This window comes from Pleurodeles waltl, chromosome 3_1 (genome assembly GCF_031143425.1).
Source record: "Pleurodeles waltl isolate 20211129_DDA chromosome 3_1, aPleWal1.hap1.20221129, whole genome shotgun sequence".
Taxonomy (NCBI): Eukaryota; Metazoa; Chordata; class Amphibia; order Caudata; family Salamandridae; genus Pleurodeles; species Pleurodeles waltl.
Window position 1 is genome coordinate 1,701,418,966 of NC_090440.1, and position 22,654 is coordinate 1,701,441,619.

Consider the following 22,654-nt stretch of genomic DNA (forward strand, 5'->3'; position numbering starts at 1 on the left):
AGATTCACCACAACATTGTAGGTAAAATCCAACTTTATTTTCCGTTATGTTACCTCCAGCTTCTCTGTCCGTGTTCCCTATGAGTGCAGGGGGCACTAGGACCACACACACAAGAGATCTACGTGTGGTCACTGGACTCTACTTCTGGTCACCAAAGACCGGACACCAGTTCCGGTCAGTAGGAGGGTCAGTACTACTACTGGCAGCACCTCGGCCGCTGGACGTGCCTGCCTGAGCAGGTACTGGGGAACGAAATAAAGAAAGGGTGCACACCTCACCGACCTCCTTGTGTCGTACATTGGGGCTAATGGGCATAACAACATGACAAGTCCTTCAGTACAGTATGCCACATTTCAGATTTATTGCACGTCCTTAGTATTCAAAACTTCCTATTGGGCTTCCTCCTGCAAAAACTGCTACTTTGAGGACACTACATGCAGTAACAGCTGTTTTGAGGATAGTGACCGATCCAATGATTAGCTTGCATAGAGAGTGAAAGAACACATTTCTTTCCTTTCTGTTTCACTTACATCGAAGTTTCAGATGCAGGCAAAGCCCTTTTCTCATCTCACACTACACTGACACGATTGCGTGTTTATGCCATTAAAGATCAGTAGCTGAGAGGTGACCAGGTAACTTTTGCAACATATCAGGGGTAGCGTTCCAGCCCCTACACACTAATCATAATTGCATCTGATCTAGAAACATCTTTTTATTAAAATAAAACAGCAGATATTGGATTATGTGGCAAGGGCAGCAGATGTTTATGTGGCAATCATATTTTTCCCAATAGCCATGCCTACAAGTCTCAGTCAAAAGAAAAACATATGCGGTGCATCTATTTGAATGTAGGGTACTCTGTAGTTCACAAAATGAATCTACTGTTCCAGTTGCCCCCAAACACCCAAGCAGTTTCCACATTCTTCAAATACTCACATTTCAAAGAGTGCTGCATGAGCACTCAGCAGTCAAGTCTGAAGCTATTATCAATGGTTCCTGAGGAATCCTGCAGTTCATTGCCTCGTCAGCAGAACTCAGGGAGGCGGGATCTGTGCTCCCCAGCACCATTCTACTTTTCATCAACCATGCAGTCTCTCTGTATCCTTTGCAGCTTATAAAACCACTCAGAACAACATTCTATCCTGAAAAATAGCCTGTCCTAATGTCCTTCGTGCCTTGTTCCTTCAGTATAGTTCTTGATGCCACGGGTAACTGGTCCTGACCAGCTGCTGCATTTGGCCTCCCTGGCCAACTTGGGGAACAGCTATTGCTAGCACAGGTGTAGCAATAATTTTTTTGAAAGAGTGTTCATGAATTCTGAATAAGGGGTTGTGTCGAAAATATAATAATGTAGACAATAATGCACACATTTAAAAATGTGATTACGAATAGTGGCCGCCAATGTTCACGAAGTATACTTACTAGTGAATTAATATTGTGAAATGTTAAATATATGTTTGACTAATGTAGTAATATGTAATATTAAAGGTTATACATTATGTTTTAGTTTTATTAATTGTAGGCTTTAACTTAGCGAGTGTCAATGCATACTTGCCAGGCCTCCTGTCAAAGCTGTATTTCTTAACGTCTAATAAATGGCTGTCCTAGATAGTTAAACTGTGATTTCTGTTGTATTGTTTAAATGTGCTCACAACGGAAGCTTTATCATGAGAACCGACTGCTAGAAGATGCTGTTCTTGTCAATGTAACATTTTGTGTGTAATGCATGTGAGGCTGACTTTCTCAGGAGAAGAACAACAGAGATACTGACTGGAGTGGAAGCTGCAACAATATTGTTATATGACAAGCCGGACGATGAGGACATTGTAGAACAACCAATCAACAACATATGAAAGAAGTAGTGGTAGAATTCATAGATTTTGGGTTTTAGTTTTATTGGACAAAGTGTGAACATGCAATTAACCGACCAACAGGGATTTGAGAAGTAGTTTTAGTAGTTTTGATTTAACAACACTGCACTGAGAAGAACCCAGCATTTTTCCTTAAGCATTCTGCATTTTGCTATTACTGTCATTGCTCATTTTCTTGCTGGCCAAAAGGTCAATATTTCCTTATGCGTCTTGACAAGAGGCGTGCTTAACTTTAATGCTTAAAGACTTTGCATTTTCTGAACTTTGATGCTGAATCCTGATGCCTTGCTGATCGACTGAGGACGAAGACTGACTCTGCTTGCTGATCCACACTGAGATAGGTATTATAAATTAGTCTGTTGATTGTCATGTATATTTGCTTTTCCTTTCTAGGTACCAACTGCATTGTTTGATAGAGCCATAGTTAGATGTTTTTCCAAATTTGTGTTACTAAATTGTTTTGCACAAAGCCGAGCATGCTGATGCTAATCTGATGTTAGTTAAGGATCCTCACTAATGGAATTGTGCTAGGAGGGAATAATGCTTGATGAATTTCTCTGCTGAATTTGGATGTATGTAATTATTTTGACACCGTTGACTTAGTTATTAATTTGCACCATAACCTTAGAATGTGTTGTAGTTCCAGCTTTGATCAGATTACTTTTTTTTCCCACTGCTTTGCCCAGCCAGTATTGTTTCTGTATGTGTTTCATTTGATTTTGAGATTAATCTACATGACCTTAGCATTGTTAATATAGGGAAATGAATATTCTAACTTTTACTAAAAGGTGTGATTATTCATGACTGTAAGGTCATGGTGCATGACAATTACTGACTCTATTGATTATTACTGTTATCGATTGTTGTTCATTGTTGATATTGTGTTTTGATTATGTACTGGAGCTATGGTAAGAACATCTTAAATGCGAGTCAAAAGGTCCATTGACCTATTTGCGTCCCCTTGTAAGTTTTACTTATTAAGATCAGACGCATTAATAGTGATGGTAGCAGAGTGGTTTGTCTCCTTAAGAGCTTATCATAGATGTCCGGTACAGAGTAACAGGTGTTAACAGAGATAGTAAGAGAGGTTGATGGTTTGTCTCCTTAAGAGCTCATCATAGACGTCCGGTATAGGATAACGGGTGTTATCAGTGTTGGTAAGAGGTGAAGGTTTGTCTCCCTAAGAGTCTGATATAGGTGTTCCCAGAGACAGTAGCAGTTTGATGAGTCGGTCCTTTGAGAACTCATTAATATAGAGATTTGGATTTAATATTTCAATGATGTTAATTGGAGAGAAAATGTTCCCTTAAGTCCGGAAATGACTTTCCCAGAATCCTGGGTCCTGCTAATGGTTGTTTGAGGATGTTCTCTGCATTCTAGTGACAGTGTGAATGAAGTAGGTTGCGCTTGCACAGCTTATGCAAATCGCAGGTGAATTGTGGGGTTTGTGAGGATTTTAGGGAGTTTGCGTACTCCAAATGAAGTTGTGGAAGGAGTGTGCGTACTCCACAGTGTGAGAGAGGTAAGTCTTCTAACTTCATGTGTGTGTGGCACTTTGTGCTCCAAAATTGTCCACGTGGTTGTTGATGTACGGACCCTCCATGGTCTTAGACTCCGGAGTATATTCAAAAGTGTATGAGACACTTGGTTTTAGGTTGTAATCTGTCTGGTTTAGTATGTTGATCGGGTGTGGTCGACAAGTCAGAGTGTAAGTAAAGTGAGTGAAATACAATTTTGACTGAGATTTTGCGAGTCCTATGTGCACCAGGACGGACCCATTGATCAGCTGAGAGTAAAATTTGTGTGTCGAATTTTACTTGCAAATCTGGGAGACCGAGACAGATGGAGTAGCTGTATGTGCTGGAAGAGGCGTCAGTGAACAATTCATAATGTTTCTGAAGTGATTGTGTTACCTTTCCTGTAGTAAACCAGCAGATTTGTTTTTTGTTTTTTGATTAGTGCTCGCAATTTTTGCATTCATTTGTGTGAATCAGAGTTTGGGAGAACAAGCCACAAGACTTTGTCAGCCGCAGTATGTGTGAATGTGACGTCATTGGAGCCATGCTGGGATAGGTGGGTTCGTGAGAAGGGTCGCGCATCGATTGGCAGCCGTCCATGAGAGACAATTGGTTGAGAAAGTGGGTGAAAGGAATCTTGGGATTAAAAGTCACTTCCTGATTTGATTTTGAATAGCAAAAAGGTTGAAAAGATGAAACTTTTCAAAGCTTGCCTTACAAGGAGATACGTACATTACAACGAGTGTTGGTGAGGATACACTGCCAAAAGGTACACTGGCTTACATTGTAAAGGAAGAGAGGAGTATCGCGCCATGTCTTTGGCTAAAGCAGTAGTGCAAATTGTCAGAAAAGGATAGGAATTTAGCGTTTCCCACAAATGGGACGTTCAATTTGAGGGTTTTGTAGCATTTAAGGATGGTGCTATTTGAATTAAAGCCCCTTTCGAGACCAGCACAGTGTGAGGCATTAGTGATTTGGGAGCTAGTAGCGACAGAAATTCGAGAGGAGGATGAGAAAGGCAGAAAAGACTTAGCAGAGGCTAGATGGGACAGTGATAAGAGAGTTTGGAGGATGGAGACTTTGAACGGAATTATGTTGTTTCCGTCAATTACGCAGGACAATGATAAGGAAGGAAGGAAAGCTACTAGGAAGGGTAACAGAAGTCCATCCGAAGGTAGAGAGGCTAGAAAGTCTACGACAGTGGAGGAAGAATCAGATGATGATGAGTTTATTACACAGTTATTGAGAGATTGCCCACCACCATATACAGCACATGAGAGTGGTCCAAGTACCAGTGCTGATCCGACAGCCCAACACAGGTTAATGGGACAATGAGTCCGATGAAGGTTAATGCTAGCCTGACACGGAATGCGATGCAGAGTGGTCATAATGTGCCTACTACTCCTGTAATGCAAAATCAGGTGCAACCGCCACAGGTTCAGAGAATTTATCCTGATATGCCCATTATGGAAACAAATGAAAAAACAAAGGTGCCTACTGAACAGGTTTTCCCGAGACCAATGTGGTTTCAGACTGAACCAATTCCACTCTTACTGTCCCAAGTGCAGCCGCAGGTAATGCCAAGATTTACTCCAGTAACAGGGACACAGTCTGATATGACTCCAATGATGAATCAGAATATGGGAGTTACTCTCCCACAGAGTGAAAGTGCCAGAATAGCTCCAGATGCTATATCATTACCTATTACTGTTGGTTCAGCTGTACCCTTATTTGCACAGAAGAAGCCTACTGTAGGTGAACAGGGAGCAATGTCCCAGAATATAATGAGTGGAGGACATAATGAAAATGTTCAGATAGTCTCTCCTGTGGGACAGACCTTTGACGGATCAAGATTGTTGCTAGACCTTAGTCCATTAGTCGCACTTCCAGATACTATGGCAGGAGGAAACTTTAGCCATAGTTTGAAATTATTGACACTGCAGACCCCGAATGTAGTTGCACAACAGGTGCCACTAGCTCAAGCAAGTAACATTTTGTTGCACAGATTGATGGCTCAGCAGTTGACTGAATGGTTAAACAAGCTGAATACCCCACAGAGTGCTCCTATGGGAGAGGATTATTTGAATTGTGCTAGACAACGCATGGAAGCAGGTGAACTCATTGAGGGGCCTATGGAGGTGAAAAGGCAGAATTCACAGGCGGAATTGAGTGATTTGTGCCCGAAGATCACGAGAGAAGTGAGCAATGTGCATCAGAAATTTGTGGACTTGGCAGAGAAGTACGGGATAGAAAGAGAGAAAACAAAGCATTTGAAAAGGAGTTACAGATTAGATTTTAAGGCTAAAGATTTTGAACACATGAGATCTGCCGAAATGAAAGCACACCTTAAGGAATTACTTCAAAGTGCTCAGACCTGGAGAGCATTAGACAAATGGGACAGCAGATGGGTAAAGAAGAGAGACAAAAGAAAATGGGATTCTTTGGAGCTGACCGCAAATGTGCAGCAGGATAAAGATCCAGTGAAAATTTTACCAATGAGAGAGATTCCAGGGGGGAATTATGTTCATGTCCCATGGAGCAGAAGTGACATTCTGTCATTTACAAATGATTATCCAAAATTGAGAGAGTATCCAGTGGAGTGATATCAGCAGACAGACAGGTTTGTGAAACTTGCAAAGTGCCTATGGGAAGACTTGAACATATTACTAGTGATAGTAGTTCCAGCTGATCTGTGGATCGAGTGTAAAAGGAGTGTAGATTGGCCAACAAGCGAACGGGAGAGAGAGAAAAATACAGATGCACCATCTCCTGAGGTAATTAAATATTACTATAAGGTGATTGAATTTTTGAAAATGAGAATTTCACCCAAGAATATTGATTGGCAGAGGAGTGGCAGGACAACCCAGGAGGCAGAGGAGTCGATACATGGATATTATGAGAGATTGTTGCAGGCGTTCAAGCATTACAGTGGTACAGAGACAATTGAGGCGAAAGACATATTCCGTTTTGTGTTCAGATTTGTGGAAGGGATGAGACCTGAAATTAGCCAAGTGATTAAGAGTCACTTGATTTGCTGCCAAGCCAAGCCAATTGATGGGGTGTTGCAGTATGCAAAATACTGTAGTGATGAGACTGAGTTGAAGCAGAAAAGGCTGAAAGAGAAGGCGATGGTGCTGCAGATCAAAGCAGCACAAACAGGAGTGCAAGGGAATTTTCCACAATAGTTGCTGCAGCAGCAGCAGGGGAACATGATGTTTCAGCCTCAGATGAGAGGTAGAGGTCGTGGAGGAAAATGACTCATGGTCCAGACTTGAGCACTGTAGGGGTTCAGAATGATGTGCAGGGAATGAAGAAGTTATTGCATGTCACGTTTGCGGAGCCATTGGACATTGGAAACGGGAGTGTCCAATGATGGTGCAGGAAGGTGTCGTTCAGCAGAGTAATGACATCAATTCATTCCAGAACGTGAGAGGACCAAGAGTGAGAGGTCCTAATCCAAATTTTCAGAATAATGTGAATCAGATGCAGAATTTTCAGCCAATGCAGCAGGTGCAAATGCCATGTGTACAAATGTCACAGTTGCAGCCAATGCAACAGCAGGTTCCCATGGTACATAGACAGCAAATTCAAGTACCTCAAGCCCCGATGGAATAGCAACAGATGATGCTTTCTCAACAGGTCACAGGTCAGAGGCTTGACCAAAGAAGTAACACAGTGCACCAATTCCCATTACACAGTGAGAATGGAATAAATGGTGATTGGACGCGTGATAGTTCAGATGAGGAGCTGTGTGTGCTTGCAACCTCCTTAAAAGTGGATCAAAGAGAACCCTATGTGCAGGGAGTGAAAGGTTATGGGCAACAGAGTTTCATTCTTGGTTGACACTGGAGCTACATGCTCTACAGTTAGAAGTGCAGAAGTTCCAAATTTGCCCCTTTCAGGTAGAACAGTTCAGGTTGTGGGAGTAGCGAACCAGTATTTGACAAACCCGGTTACAGATCCAGTTCAAGTTGAGATAGGCAGCTCTCAGGGAATGCACAAATTCGTAGTCTGAGGTTCAAGTCCGGGATCCCTATTGGGAAGAGACTTGCTGTGCAAAACGAAGTGTTCGATTACCTGTTCAAATGAGGGAATTGAAATTCAGGCGAATAGTGATGATGAAGATGACCAAGCCCCTGAGACAGAGTGTGAAACTACAAATGAGGAGTACCCTCTGATTGAATTTTTCCCGATGTTCACAGCAAAAGAGCTTCATCCTGATTTGCAGGGAACGGTTAAGGAGAACATGTGGGATTTGACAGGAAAAGAAGTAGGTCAGATAGAGGGAGTTAAGTCAGTAAAGGTTACTGTGAAGCTGAATGCAGTTTTCCTCAACTTCCACAGTGCCACATGCCACAAGATGTGCTTATAAAGGTTGCCCAGATAATTGCAGACTTTGTAAAGCAAGGGGTTCTGAAGGAAGTATTGAGCAGTCCATGTAATTCACCGATAATGGGTTTGCAGAAGCTCTGTGGGAAAGTTTGAATTGTTCAGGATTTGAGAAAAATAAATGAGGTTGTGGTCAAATGCTGTCCTGTGGTTCTAAATCCAACTGTGATAATGTTTCAGATTCCGTGTGATGCTGAGTGGTTCACTATCATTGATTTGTCACAAGCCTTCTTTTCTGTGCCTCTTCATGAGGATAGTCCATTTCTCTTTTGTTTCAAATTTTTGGATCAAGTTTATTGCTGGTGCAGAATTCCTCAAGGCTTTTCGGAGTCACCTTCCATATTTAATCAGATCTTGAAAAATAACTTGGAGTTGTTGGAATTGCCTTTCCAATCGACCTTGGTGCAGTACATTGATGACTTGCGGATAGCATCCAAAACAAGGGACGACTGCAAGTATGATACGATTGTCTTGTTGAACCATTTGGGAAAGAATGGTCATGAAGTGCCTCCACCTAAATTGCAATAGTCAGAAAGTAGTGAAATATTTGGGTCACCAGACTGAGAAGGGATCAAGAAAGATATCCAGAGAAAAGATTACAACCATATTGCAGATAAATCACCCAACCACACAGAGAGATGTCAGGATGTTTTTAGGGATGGTAGGCTATTGTCGCCAATGGATTCCAAATTTTTCAGTCATTTCGAGACCATTGCAGAAGCTGACTCATAAGGAAGTCACTGATCCCATAGTGTTAGACCACGTTGGAATGAAAGTGTTCACTGAATTGAGAGAGAGTCTGTGCAAGGCTCCAGCTTTGGGTATGCCTGATTACACAAAACCTTTCACATTGTTTTGCCATGAGCGTGATGCATGCTCTTTGTCTGTCTTGACACAGGTCCATGGATGTGTAAATCTCCCAGTAGTATATTTTTCAGCTACTTAGGACCCAGTTGCAGCAGCCTTACCAGGTTGTTTGTGTGCAGTTGCAGCAGTTGGTCAGAGCCTTACACATTGTGAAGGCATTGTGATGGGACATCCCCTGACTGTAATGGTCCCTCACTTTATTGAGATTCTACCTACAAGGACAAAAACCCAATATTTGGCTGGTGCGAGGTTGACTAGATATGAAACGAGTATTCTAGGGTCACCAAATGTGTCATTGAAAAGATGTACAGTGCTGAACCCAGCAACCTTACTTCCACATGGAAATGTCGAACTTGAAAAGATGGAAGATGTTGAGCATGATTGTCTTGAAGTAACTGACATGTGCACAAAACCGAGACCTGACATTAGAGACACCTGATTAGAAGAAAATGACCAAATTTTCTTTGTTGATGGTTCTTGTCTGAGAGACAATGCAGGGACACTGAGAGCAGGATATGCTGTGTGCAAAATTACTGGTATTTTGGAAGCTTCTTGGCTGTGAGGAGTATATTCTTCCCAAGTGGCAGAACTGGTAGCCCTTAATAGAGCGTGCCATGTTTCTGCTCAGTTGAAAGTTACAATCTATACGGATAGCCAGTATGGATTTGGAATAGTCCGTGATTTTGGCCAGTTGTGGTCACAGAGAGGTTTCATGACCTCCTCTGGTTCACCAGTGAGAAATGATGACAGGATTAAAGAATTGTTACATGCTATTCAAATGCCTGAGAAGATTGCAGTGGTGAAATGCAGTGCACATCTGAATTCGGCAGACTTTGTGTCACTGTGAAATGGATATGCAGATCAAGTAGCAAGGTTTTGCATATTGAACTGTATATCATTCAAAGACAAGTGGGAACTGTTATCTGAAGAAGACGAAACCTGTACAAGCTATGCATTGAAAATAATTGACACTTTGGAAGAATTGAAAATGTTGCAGAATAATGCTGACAGGGAGGAAAAACGATCATGGAGCAAAATGAAATGTGTGCAAAGACAAGATGAATTGTGGGTTTCAGAAGAGGGTCAATTGGTTTTGCCAAATAGCCTGTAGTCTCAAATGGCGATACTATCATGGTCAAGCACATATTGGGAGGGATCCAATGATTCGGTTGTTCAAAAATGATTGGTTCAACCCAAAGTTTAGACAAGTTGCTGAAGCAGTTTGCCATCGTTGTGTCATTTGCCAACAACTGAACGCGGGAAAAGAGACAGTGGTTAATTTGAGCCACATTGGAAGAGCGGGAGGTCCATTCAGCAGAATGCAGATGGATTTTATTGAGATGCCTGTGTGTGGAGGGTTGAGATATGTGTTGGTGATTGTTTGCATCTTTAGTCACTGGATTGAAGCTTACCCTACACAAAGAAATAATAGTCTGACAGTAGCGAAACTACTGCTTAGGGAACTGATGCCGCGTTTCGTGTTTCTGATCTCTTTAGATTCAGACAAGGGAATTTACATCAACAATGAAGTAATGAAATTACTGTGTGCAGCATTGAACATTGAGCAGAAGTTGCATTGTAGTTACCGCCCTGAAGCATCAGTGTCAATGAGAAACACACCTGACAGGAAGGGTGGATTGTCGCTGCATGAAATCCTTATGGGCCAAGCCATGAGGTTGCCAGCGGTGCCTGCAAATGCACTTGTCAACATTACAGATGATATGGTGTTGGACTACTGAAAAGGTCTGGCTGATGTGGTTCGCTCTTTCTCTCAGCAGGTGGAAGCCACAACACTGCCATCGATCCACGACCCAGGGCACAACCTGTGAGCTGGAGACTGGGTTGTGGTCTGGAGACACATGAGGAAAGCGTGTTTGGAGCCTTGTTGGAAGGGACCTTATCAGGTAGTTCTGACAACTACCACACAACTACCACAGCTGTGAAGTGTGCTGGAATTCTGAACTGGATTCATGCGAGTCATACAAAGAAAGTGGCCTGTCCACTGCATCATGAGGAAGAAGAGTTATTGAGAGTACCAACAACAGCGAGACAAGTCGCAGTGCCGGAAAGAGAACAAAGGGGCACTGAGACCAATCTGAGCCCGTTGAGGACGGTTCAGTCACTCCTGTGAGAGACGAAGGAGAAGACCTCCAGGAGGGGGATGGAGAGCCTATCTCAATTGAGGCAGCAGTAGAGCCTAGTCAGAGGAGGGATTTCCCAGAAGCAGATGATCTTGAGAGACAAACAGAGCAATTGCCAGACCCAAAGGGGAAAGGAGTTGAGGTGGATCAAAGCCATTGTGATCTGACTCCTCCTGAACCGATTGCAGGTCCGTCAAGAGAAAACAATGCAGAACAAGGAGAAGATTCAAGTCCATCTCTGAAGAGAACCCTAACAAAAGGTCCACTGAAAGGAGATAAGTGGCCGGAGTTGCAAGTAGAAAGAGGAAAAGAAGTGGGTGTTGGGGCAACAATCGAAGAGAAAATAGATACAACAAGGAGAGAAGATCTGAGTTAAGGAGAACTGAATGGTGATCGAAAGTTGAAAAGCAAGAGAATAGCAAGTCAAAGATACGCAGGTCCTGAATGGGCATATGCAACTACAAGTGAATGGCAGCAGGAGCTTTTCTGTTTGTTTTGATAGAGACATTCCGGGTCAGTGTATTGGCACTTGAAGGAAGCTGACAAACTGAACTGTTGAAACAATCTGAGAGAATTGTTTTGAGAAAGACACTGTTGAAAGTAACCAGAAGAGACATTGATAACCTGATTTGACTTTTGAAACCTGATTTTGACAAAGCTGCTTACCGATTTTGATCAGGGATCCTGGTAGTGAGACTGACAGCTATAAGTAACTGGTGAAAGAAGACTTGCTTACTACAATTTTTGCTGCAGTTTTTCTAATTTTTCTTCTGCTTTCTGATTCTTTATAGATCATGAAAAACATTAGTCAGCCGGGTAGGAATAATAGGCGCTGTAAATATATGAGTATTGGTTTGGCGATTATGTGTGGAGTATTGTTTGTGTTGTTGATTGTGGGTATGTGTGTTCTTGATAAGAGTGAAGCCAACCATAATACTGCTTTTGAGACAACTACTACACTAACGACAATAAAAAGGTTTAGGTTAGATGAAAAATATTTGCATAAGGATAATAAAGGGCAAGGAGAACTTTCTTCTAATGTCTTCTATCGCTTGTTGAGTGAGTATGTTGAGATGATGGATGCGAGGAATTGTTATGTGTGTACACAGATTCCTTCATCACTTGAGGAAGGAGTTACATACCATAGTTTGCCATTAACTTATGAAATAAGTTGTAGTCTGCTACTAACAAGATTTTATGACCAGGAGTACATACAGTACTTTTACTCGAATTATGATGTCGTATTTTCGTTTGTCCCTATAATTAGGTATTGGAGTAGAGTAGCCAGAGATAATAACATAGTAATAGTTAGAGGGTTCTTTGATACTACATTAACGTTTGGCACAGCTTATGTGCATAGAAATAATCTGACATGCTTGCTTACACCTTTAGAGAAAAGCTTCTTAGATCACACAGATGACTGGAGAAAGGCATTAAAGGAGAAGTTAAAAAAAGGCTTAGAGAAAAGGACTTACAGGAATGATTATGCTTACAGTGCAATTAAAACGCAAGGGAAATTAGCTTTAGATGTGCAACATGTAGGGAAACTTTGTATATACAGGCCTAAATCTCGCACTGACACTTTGTTTGTGGGAATGAGTGAATGTAAACATGTGTTTTTGTTTCAGAGTAAATGGATGTTTATGTTGAATGGACAGGACCAAGCAATTCCCAGAATTTATTATATCTGTGGTCTTAATGCTTATTACCGTCTTCCAAGAGGATGGTATGGGACATGATATTTGGGGATAGTTTTGCCAAAGATTTATCAAATGGATAATTTGAAGACGTTTCTGAAAATGACTGAATTACATCATGAGAGGCAGAGGAGGGAGTCCTCTTCTGGTATAGTGAGAGATATATTTGGAGCAGTGATTCCTTCAGTGGGAGTCATTCTGAATTCAATAAAAATTCGAAAGTTGTCTACTATTGTGGATAACATATTGAAACAAAATTCAGGAGCCATACTCTGCTTGCTGATCCACACTGAGGATAGGTGTTATAAATTAGACTGTTGATTATTATGCATATTTACTTTTCCTTTCTAGGTACCAACTGCACTGTTTGATAGAGCCATAGTTAGATGTTTTTTCCAAATTTGTGTTACTAAATTGTTTTGCATGAAGCCCAACATGCTGATGCTAATCTGATGTTAGTTAAGGATCCTCACTAATGGAATTGTGGTAAGAGGGAATAATGCTTAATGAATTTCTCTGCTGAATTTGGACGTATGTAATTATTTTGACACAGTTGACTTTGTTATTAATTTGCACCATAACCTTAGAATGTGTTGTAGTTCAAGCCTTGATCAGATTACCTTTTTTTTGCTCTGCTTTGGACAGCCAGTATTGTTTCTGTATGTGTTTCATCTGATTTTGAGATTAATCTACATTAATTTAGCATTGTTAATACTGTATAGGGAAATAAATGTTCTAACTTTTACTAAAAGGTGTGGTTATTCATGATTAAAAGGTCATGCTGTGTGACAATTACAGATTCCATTGATTATAACTGTTATTGATTGCTGTTCATTGTTGATATTGTGTATTGATTATTAATTATGTACTGGAGCTATGGTAAGAACATCTTAATTGCAAGTCGAACGGTTTGTCGACCTATTCGCGTCCCCTTGTAAGTTTACTTACTAAGGTTAGATGCATTAACACTTGTCTGCCAAATCCCACTATTGGTGTGGCGGCGTCTTGGTGGTTTGGTTCATGGGTGGGAGCTGTCTCTGACAGAGAGGTATCCACTTTCCTTCTTGTGCAGCACTGTTGCAGCATTGTTTGCTTTTCCAGTTTTCCCTTGTTTGTCCTCCCAACCATTTACTGTGCCCTCCTGTTGGCTACTACCTCTTGTTGGTGGCCACTTATAATACCATGTGGTGAGGCTTCTTGCTGGCTTGCTATTTTGTGATTGTGCATCTTTTTACATATTGGTATCTTTGTCTGGGTCATCCTTCTACCATTACGTTTTAAACATAAGCTCTCCAATGAATACAAAAGGGCTCAGAGCAGTGCTGTCTGATAAATGACGCACTATTGATGCACACAATATTGATTCACAAAAATATCGTACACTAAGGGCCTCATTATGAACATGGCGGTCGAGACTGCCATGCCGTCGGCGGCGGAAATTACCGCCACCGGCATGGCAGACTCAACCGCCACATAATGAACACATGGGGGACCGCCACAGGTGGCCTTCCACCACCGCCGGGCTACCGCCACCAGGCAGCCTGACGATGGCAGAATTCTTTATCCGACAGGGTAATGCTGCAAGCAGCACTGCCCTCCGGATAAAGAACCCGTTTCTGCCAGCCATTTCCTGGTGGTCTCACCCACCAGGAAAAAGGCTGGCGGAAGGGGTGCTCCGGGACCCCCTGGGGGCTCCTGCAATGCCCATGTGCTTGGCATGGGCAGTGCAGGGGCCCCGTGCACAGGCCCTTCGTGAAGGTCACTGTCCAATTTACGGGCAGTGATTTGCGTGACGGGTGCTGCTGCACCCGCCGCACTGCGGCATCGATGACGGCTCCATGTGGAGCCGTCGGCAATATCCAGGCCCAGGATTCCCGCTGTGTTCATAATGACCCCCTAAATGTCATTCACAAACATATAGGCTTCCTATATTCACTAAGAAAATCAAAAATATTGCTGTCATAAATATTGGATTTTACTCATATCTATAATGAAAAATATTGCACTCTTTAAATAAACTTATGGTCAAAAATATCGCTTTCCACAATGTAGACTACATTAATATGGCCAAAATAATGAAATTGCAATCACAAAACAAAAACATATCTTTTCTCATAAAAAATAATAATAATTACAATTAAATTACATACAAACATATTTACCAACATAATAAACATATAAGATTGATAAAATAAATATAAATCACCCAAATTAAAAATAAAACCAAATACATCTCAAAAAAACATTGTTTGTAATAACTACAAACATTTAAACAATGTTTCCAACATAAATATATATACACACACATGTATATATTACCTAATAGTGGTTGCCACTAGGTAGTTTTAGTTAGAACCTTGTTTCTATAGAAAAAGTGTTTTTGACTTGCCTATATCTTTGGCACCGTTTGATGAATCTTCACAGAATTTTCCCAAAACAGTGCCCTGGTGATTATTGTCGCGCACCAAATGTTTTGAGGTGTTTTGTCAAGCAGGGGCTGAGAAAGAGAAGGGGATCAAAAAAGTTGTGTTTCCCATGTTAATTCCCATTGCGCGTTTGACCAAACCTACAGCCCAAAGCACTGGACGGAATTACAGCAAATTTGGCGAAAAGCTAGCTGTCGGTACGCAGATTGTGATAGCTGTTTGCTGTGGCATGGTGGCAGCTTTGACAGCTGCCACTAAGCAACAGCAAACACTCTGCTCCTATGAAGGGAGAGCTGTCAAACAGCTCTTCCTTCATGGGAGCAGATGTTTCATCTGCCTGCCTCCCTGAGGAGAGGCAGGAAGGCACACAGAGTTAACTGCTATCACAGAGAGGGAGCTGCAATAGCTGTGACAGCAGTGCTGGCTCCCGCAGGTAACGGGGGACCAACTGGGACCGCTGGAGCCTTCAGGCTCCTTTTATGGTCCCCAAAATTGTGAGAGGGTGCCCGTGGGGGCACCCAGATCACATGGCTGGCCCCATGGGATGGGGTCTCATGCCCTGGGGAGGGGGATCATGCGGCTCCCATCTCCAAAATAAAAAAATAATAAAATTAGGCTGGGCCCCTGGGGATGGGGTCCTCAGGCCGAGATCAGCCTGAAGGGGGTCACGCAGTCCCTCCTCCGTCCAACAAAAATTTAATATTCATCCTGAGCCCCAGGGGATGGGGTGCACGGGGCCGATATCGGCCTAATGGGTTGTTATAGGGGTTGGGTGGTTATAGGGGTTGGCCGCAGGCACTGGCCGCAGGCTTGGCCCTGCGGACAATCCTCGCTGCGCACAGCCAAAGGCCGTGTGCAGCACGGGATTGGGTAGTTTTAGGGGTGGCCGGAGGGACTGGCTCAAGCCCAGACCCTGCATTCAACCCCAGACACGAACAGCCAGAGGCCGGTTGGATTAACATATAGTAATGTAGATTGCTATATGTTAAAAAAAACATTGAATTTCACCGAAAAAAACAAAGGTTACAGGGACGTTATAGTTGGGAAACAGAATTTAAAAAACCATAGGATTTCACTTAAGAAAACAAAGGTTACAGGGACGTTATAGGCTCCCATTTTAAACGTACAAAACCATAGAAATTCACCTGTCATCGTTGGAATTATCTAAAGTAACTATGACTCGTGCACTAAGGTAACTATAACTCACACCCTCGCGAGCACAGCTATTTACTCCACAAGTTATGGCACTTATGATATCTTTGATAACATTATTGATAATATCAATGAAATATCTGCGGTAACATTTTTGATGAAAAAACTGTGCATTGTGGGGACACGAGTTGTAGTTACCTTAAGGCATGAGTTATAGTTACTTTACATTAGGCCTGGGTGGACTCTGCAAGGTAAAAAAAAAACTTACTGGTTTCGCTAGCAGGTGGAGTTTCTTGCTGTGCCCGTTTGCGTGACGTTTAACGTCACTGACAAAGCAAAGTACATCCTTGTGTTGTAATTCTCATGGGAACAGCACCAAGCAGTTTGCATGGGTTCGGCCATCTTGTTTTTTTTTCCTTGCTATGGTGCTGGAGCCTACTTTTATATCCCTCTATTTTTCTCTCATCCCTCTCTTTTAAAAGCTTTTGCCCCCTAGTTTATTTGTATTATATTACCTTTTCTCTTTTTATATTTTACCTTTTCTTCTACATTTTTTATGTTTTTTGTGACTTTTTTTACTTTTTCATTTTTTTGCTTTCCTTTCTTTTTTTCCCCTTCAGTCTTCCCAATCCTTCCTTACCTATCCCCCATCCAAGTCCCCAGCGCCATGGCAAAGCAGGGGAATGGCACCGCCAGGTCCCCAAACACAAACGTCAGCCGCCTTTCTTGGGGGCAGCAGCAACGTCAAAAGGTGCAGCCCTGCGCCATATTTTCTGAGGTGGAGGTGGCTGCCTTGCTGTTCTATGTGCAGCGCCACTTCCCCTCCACCTTGGCAGCAGGCCCTCAGGAGAGCCAGCAATGCTGGGAGAGAGTGCACCAGGCTGTGCCCCGCAGTTCTGGAGTTCCGCACACTCAGCAACAGCTTACGCACCAGTGGGCCGATATCCTGATCCGTGAAACGGACCTGTTTGACTTGCTAGGCATTAAGGTTGCGGGGCTCGGTGAGTAATAATTAATTATTAGTTGTGTTCTATGCAATGGTTTCTCCCCAAATAGCAAGCATGCTGCTCACATGCAGGTAAGTTAACTTTATGTTACAAATATAATATTATGTGATCGTCATCTAGACAGGTGCTCGGAGCTACCTAATTGTACAAATTTTTAGCGCTTGCTTTGGCTGATTAAGAAGTAATGCAGAGACTCCTCCTGTGCCCAGTTTAAGATAGTCATTGTTAATATTAGTAGTAGTGAGTTTGCATGTTCTCCCACTTCTCTGTGTCGTTATTTTTTGTAGCTTGTACAGTGCCAACTGCTAAGCATTTCCCCAGTGATGTGCAGATGTTTTGCATGCATCCAATCTATGCATTGAGAGATTGAGAATGAGATTTGAACTGTAGAAATCATTCATTGCAATTTTTTTAGTAATTCCAAAATGTAGTTCAGGAAATTTGCAATAGGGTTAGGATATTTGGAATAGAATGGTCCATAATACTAGTATTATTATTATACAGGTGCTCTGAACCTCTGATGTAGAAATGTTACTGCGTTTGCCTTTTTCTTTAAAAAATAATATTCTTGTAGAGATTGTTTACTAACAGTATCTCTAATCTTTTCTAATTAGTTTTTTACATCATCTAGCATCCAGGGGCAGGAAGAGGGCTGGTGGTGAGGCGGGTGAGGCAGCTGAAGGTGGCCCCTCCACAAGTGCCAGGGCAGAGGGGTCTGATGGCCCCAGTAAGTCCTCCTGTTGTTGTTAATATTAATATTTATTTCCTTAACTTTTACCTCTCCACATTTAGAATTATTTTCTACCTTTTAACTGTGCCTGTCTCCTAATTTATTCCCACTCCACTTCAATTTATCTGTTTCATAAATTCTTCTATATTTCAAGTTCTTTTACTTCAAACTGTCTGGCTGTACTAGTCTGTCTGTACCTTGCATTCTTCTGCTTTTTCAGTGAGCTTCCCCTTTCCCCGTATGTATCTTATCTTGTTGAGTGGTGGTAAGGCTCAGAGGACACATGTACTGAATATTGCATCCCACGTAGGGTATTCTACACGTGTTTTGTGAGAAGGCTTTCCTTTTCTTGCTCTAGCTCAATCATAAAAAAAGGGAAAAAATGTGTTTTTGAACATGGTCATGTAATTGTTTGTACCCTCCAATGTTGTGTATGTATTATTAGCATACTTTCAGTTGATGACCGTGCACCATGGTTGGAAGTATGAGGAGGATAGCCCCATTGCATTAGCCAACCAAGACAGTATGTCCTTCATTGACCAATTTTTGCACCGTTTTATTTCTCTTGAAAAACTCAGATTAATCAATAACTAGTTCTGCCATTCCAGTGCCAACATTTGTTTTTTTTTACTTGACTCCCTGGTTTTTAAAAATTTGCCAACCGACAAAATGCTCACTTGATATTTTGATAGAAAAGAAACCAGTAACCAAAATATAGTGATGTATTGCCGTTCTATTTTGCTATTACAAAAAAAACAATAGTGGGAGGTTTATGTAGTGTCTAAATTGTGTAATGTGTTTTTCTAGCTGCACCGATCACCAGTGCCGGGGCCAACAGCGACTGCGCCAGTGCAAAGGCAGGAGTGGATGAGAGGGGAGTCTCTGCAGCAGCAGTGGCGGGCGGTGGTAAGTCCTATTGCTTGCTTATTGACAATTAGTAATATAGTCACTACAAGGGTGTACTAGTGTTGTTGACTCACTGGCCTCTATCTTCTCTCTATCTCTCTTTCACTCTTGCTTTTTCTGCCTTTTCCACTCCTTTTCCTTTTACTTCTGTTTTTTCCATCTCTTTTCCAATTTTCTCCCCTACTGTCCCAGCCTCTATCCTGTGCCACTCAGGCCTCAGCGGCCCTAGCCTCCTCCCCCTGTAAAGCACCTTTCCTGCCCTCCCGCTTCCCAGCTGACCGCTCCCCTCGCCCCCTCTCCTTCTTAATGGTGGCTGCGCTTAGCAGGTGCACTGCTGACGAGGCAAAAGCGTGCCATAGGCAAGCCCATCTGAGCCCATCGCATCCGGACCATGCCCAGTGCCAGGTACCCTGGATCTCCACCCCCTGGCCAGCCTCCGTTATGACGCCAAAACTCTCTACCGCCTTAACACCGGACACCTCAGCAACTGCTGCACCATCTCCCCCAAGGACACTCACTGACCTTTCACCTGCAGGAACTGCAACTTCAGTGCCGGCCTCAACAAGCTGAAGGTACTGTCCGTACACAGAGATACCAACACCCTCCACAACCCCATCAACTGCCTCCTCCTGAACATCCGCTCCCTCCACAAACACGCCACAGAACTCTGGGATTTGATCTACACCTCCCGACCGGACATCGCTTTCCTTACTAAGACTTGGACCAACCCCACCTCGGGACCAGACATCGCCATCGCCATTCCTGATGAAAACAGCATCCTCAGGAAGGATGGGCCCTCCCGCCTGGGTGGAGGACTCGCATTGTACACAAGTCCTCACTACGTATCAAGGCCGTCCCAGAAGAACAATGTGCCACCATGGCACACCTTCACTTCCTGGTCCACTCCAACCACAACTCCTCCATCCATGGTACCCTGGTGTACAGGCCACCCGGCCTTCATAGACATTGTAGATATCGCTACCCCCAGGCCCAGGCGTCAGATGACTACCTCTGCTTCCGGGACCTGAATTTCCACCTCGAGGACCACGCTGACCCAAACACCACTGCTCTACTCGACAACCTCGCCATCCTCGGCCTCAGTCGGCTGGTCTCCGCACCCACACACATCACAGGACAGACACTGTGCCCCATCTTCACCTCAAGCAGCCGGATCACCATTGAGATCATCTCCACCCCAGACTGGACCAACCACCACTGCATACATTTCACAATCACTGCACCCAGCAGCCGCACCCCCAGAACCCCCCACAGGAAATGGAACGAAAGCACCAATGAGCAATTCACCTCAGCTCTTGCCAAATCCCTCCCTCCTCCCTCCGATGACACCAAAACAGCAGCATATAATCTCAACGCATGGATCACCGAATGCTCTGACACTCTAGCCCCCCCTCCGGCTGACATCGGCCAAACACATACCTAAGAAAGCCAGCTGGTTTACTACCAACTCCAAGAATCAAAGCGCACCCACAGACGCTTAGAGAAAAAATTGAGGAACAGCCAAACCAGCGAAGCTCTCACCTTATTTGGAGCCCCAAACGCCACCTATCGCCAAAACATCAAGAACACAAGGAAGAACGCACTCTGGGATCTCATCAGCTCCACCATACACAACTCTAAGGAACTCTTCTCAGTCATCAATGAGTTCACAAGTCTCCCTTCTGAAGCATCCCCCATCACAGGACCTCTGCGACAAACTCTACACCTTTTTCAGCTGCAAGATCCAGGACACCTATGACAGGTTCCTCCCTGAAAAATCTGGCACTGGAACCAGCGACCAACCCAACCCCCAAAACCCATCCAGACCATCCACAGCTGGTCCTCTCACTATGAGGAAACAGTCAGCATCATGAACAGCACCCACTCCGGATCCCCCACGGACCCCTTCCTGTACCACATACACATCAGAGCCAGCACATCCATCGCCCTGAGCACTGAAACACGATGAACTACTTCATCAACACTGGCACCTTCCCCCAGGAATGGAAACACACCAAAATATGCCCTCTCCTGAAGAAACCCTCGGCCGACCCATCAGAACTAAAGAATTTTCGGCCCATCTCGCTGCTACTCTACCACACCAAAGTACTGGAGAAAGCAACCATTGCACAACTACGGAATTTCATCGAGGCCAACAACTCCCTGGACAGCTCCCAGTGCAGTTTCCGCAGCAACCAGAGCACGGAGACAGCCCTCCTGGCAGCCGCCACCAACATCTGATCACTCTTAGACCACGGCCACATTGCAGAGCTCACACTCCTCAACCTCTCAGCAGCCTTCAACAAGATCTCCCACAGCACTCTACACAGCAGACTCCATGACATAGGAATCCGTGAAAGAGCCCTGGAATGGATCCACTCCTTCCTCTCCGAGAAAACTCAGAGGGCCAGGCTCCCGCCCTACACATCCAGACCCGCAGGAGTCAACTGGGGAGTCCCCCAAGCATCCTCACTCAGTCCCACACTGTTCAACATATACATGGCCCCTCTCGCAGCCATCGTCAGAAGCCATGGAATGAACATCGTGTCATATGCCGATGACACACAACTCATCATTTCCCTCACCGAAGACCCGAACAAGGCCAAAAGGAACTTCCACTCAGGAATAGAAGCCGTTGCCACCTGGATGAGAGAAAGCTGCCTCAACCTCAGCTCTGACAAGACTGAGCTCATCATCTTTGGAAACGCCAACTCTGCTTGGGACGACTCCTGGTGGCCCACATCAATCAGCACCCCCTGCACCGACTGAGCATGCCCGCAACCTAGGCATCATCCTCGATTCCTCCCTATCTATGACCCGCCAGGTAAACTCAGTTGCCTCCTCCTGCTGGCACACACTCCGCAAACTTTGGAAAATCTTCAGATGCATCCCAGCAGACTGCCACAGGAAAGTCACCTACGCCTTAGTCACAAGCAAGCTCGACTACGGCAACACCCTCTATGCTGGCACCTCGACTAGAAACATAAAAAAACTACAACTCATCCAGAACGCCGCCACCAGACTTATTCTGGACCCCCCACACCAAGAACATATCCCCCAACACCTGAGGACCCTCCACTGGCTCCCAGTCGAGAAACGAATCACCTTCAAGCTACTCACCCACACGTAAAAGGCCAAACACAACACAGGACCAGCCTACCTGAACCACTGCGTCTCCTTCCACACCCCCACCAGATCCCTCCGCCCCACCCAGCTAGCCCTGGCCACCATCCCTCGTATTGTGTAAAACCACCACCGGAGGACGATTCTTCACCTACATCGCAGCAAAGAGCTGGAACAACCTCCCCCTGCACCTCAGACTATGCCCATCGCTCACCATCTTCAGGAAGAACCTCAAGACGTGGCTCTTCAGATGAGGCCCCCTCCCAGCCACTCCCAGTGCCTTGAGACCCTCAAAGGTGAGTAGCCACGCTTTACAAAAACTGATTGATTAACTCGTCAACACCCTGCTTTGGCAGATGCAGCAGGAGTTAAGTAAGTATTAATGGCCTCTTCTATCTGCAACTCAACAGACTAAGGTTCATAAAATGAACTTGAACTATGATGTGTTTTGGAAAATTGAAAAAAGGATGGAAGTAGAATGGATGGGCTAAATATAATATGAGTGAAAGGATGTGTGTGTGGATGAAAAGGTGCATAATAATCATGTAGGTGGGTGATGAGGAGGATGATAGGATGCATGGGTGGGTAAAGGATGGATGAAAGGGTATACAGGTGAAGGAATGCCAGCCCAGGTGGGTGAAAGGGGATGGGTGAAAGGATTCCATGCCTGGGTGGGTGAACGGACTCCTCGGGTGGGTTAGATCTCTTAGATGGGGGAATGGGTGAAAGGATGCATGGGTGGTTATTGGGTCAATGGATGTGGGTGAAAGCTTAGTAGAAAGCCATGTTTGGAATTTGGATGGTTTTAAATGGTGAAGGACTTGGTGAGAG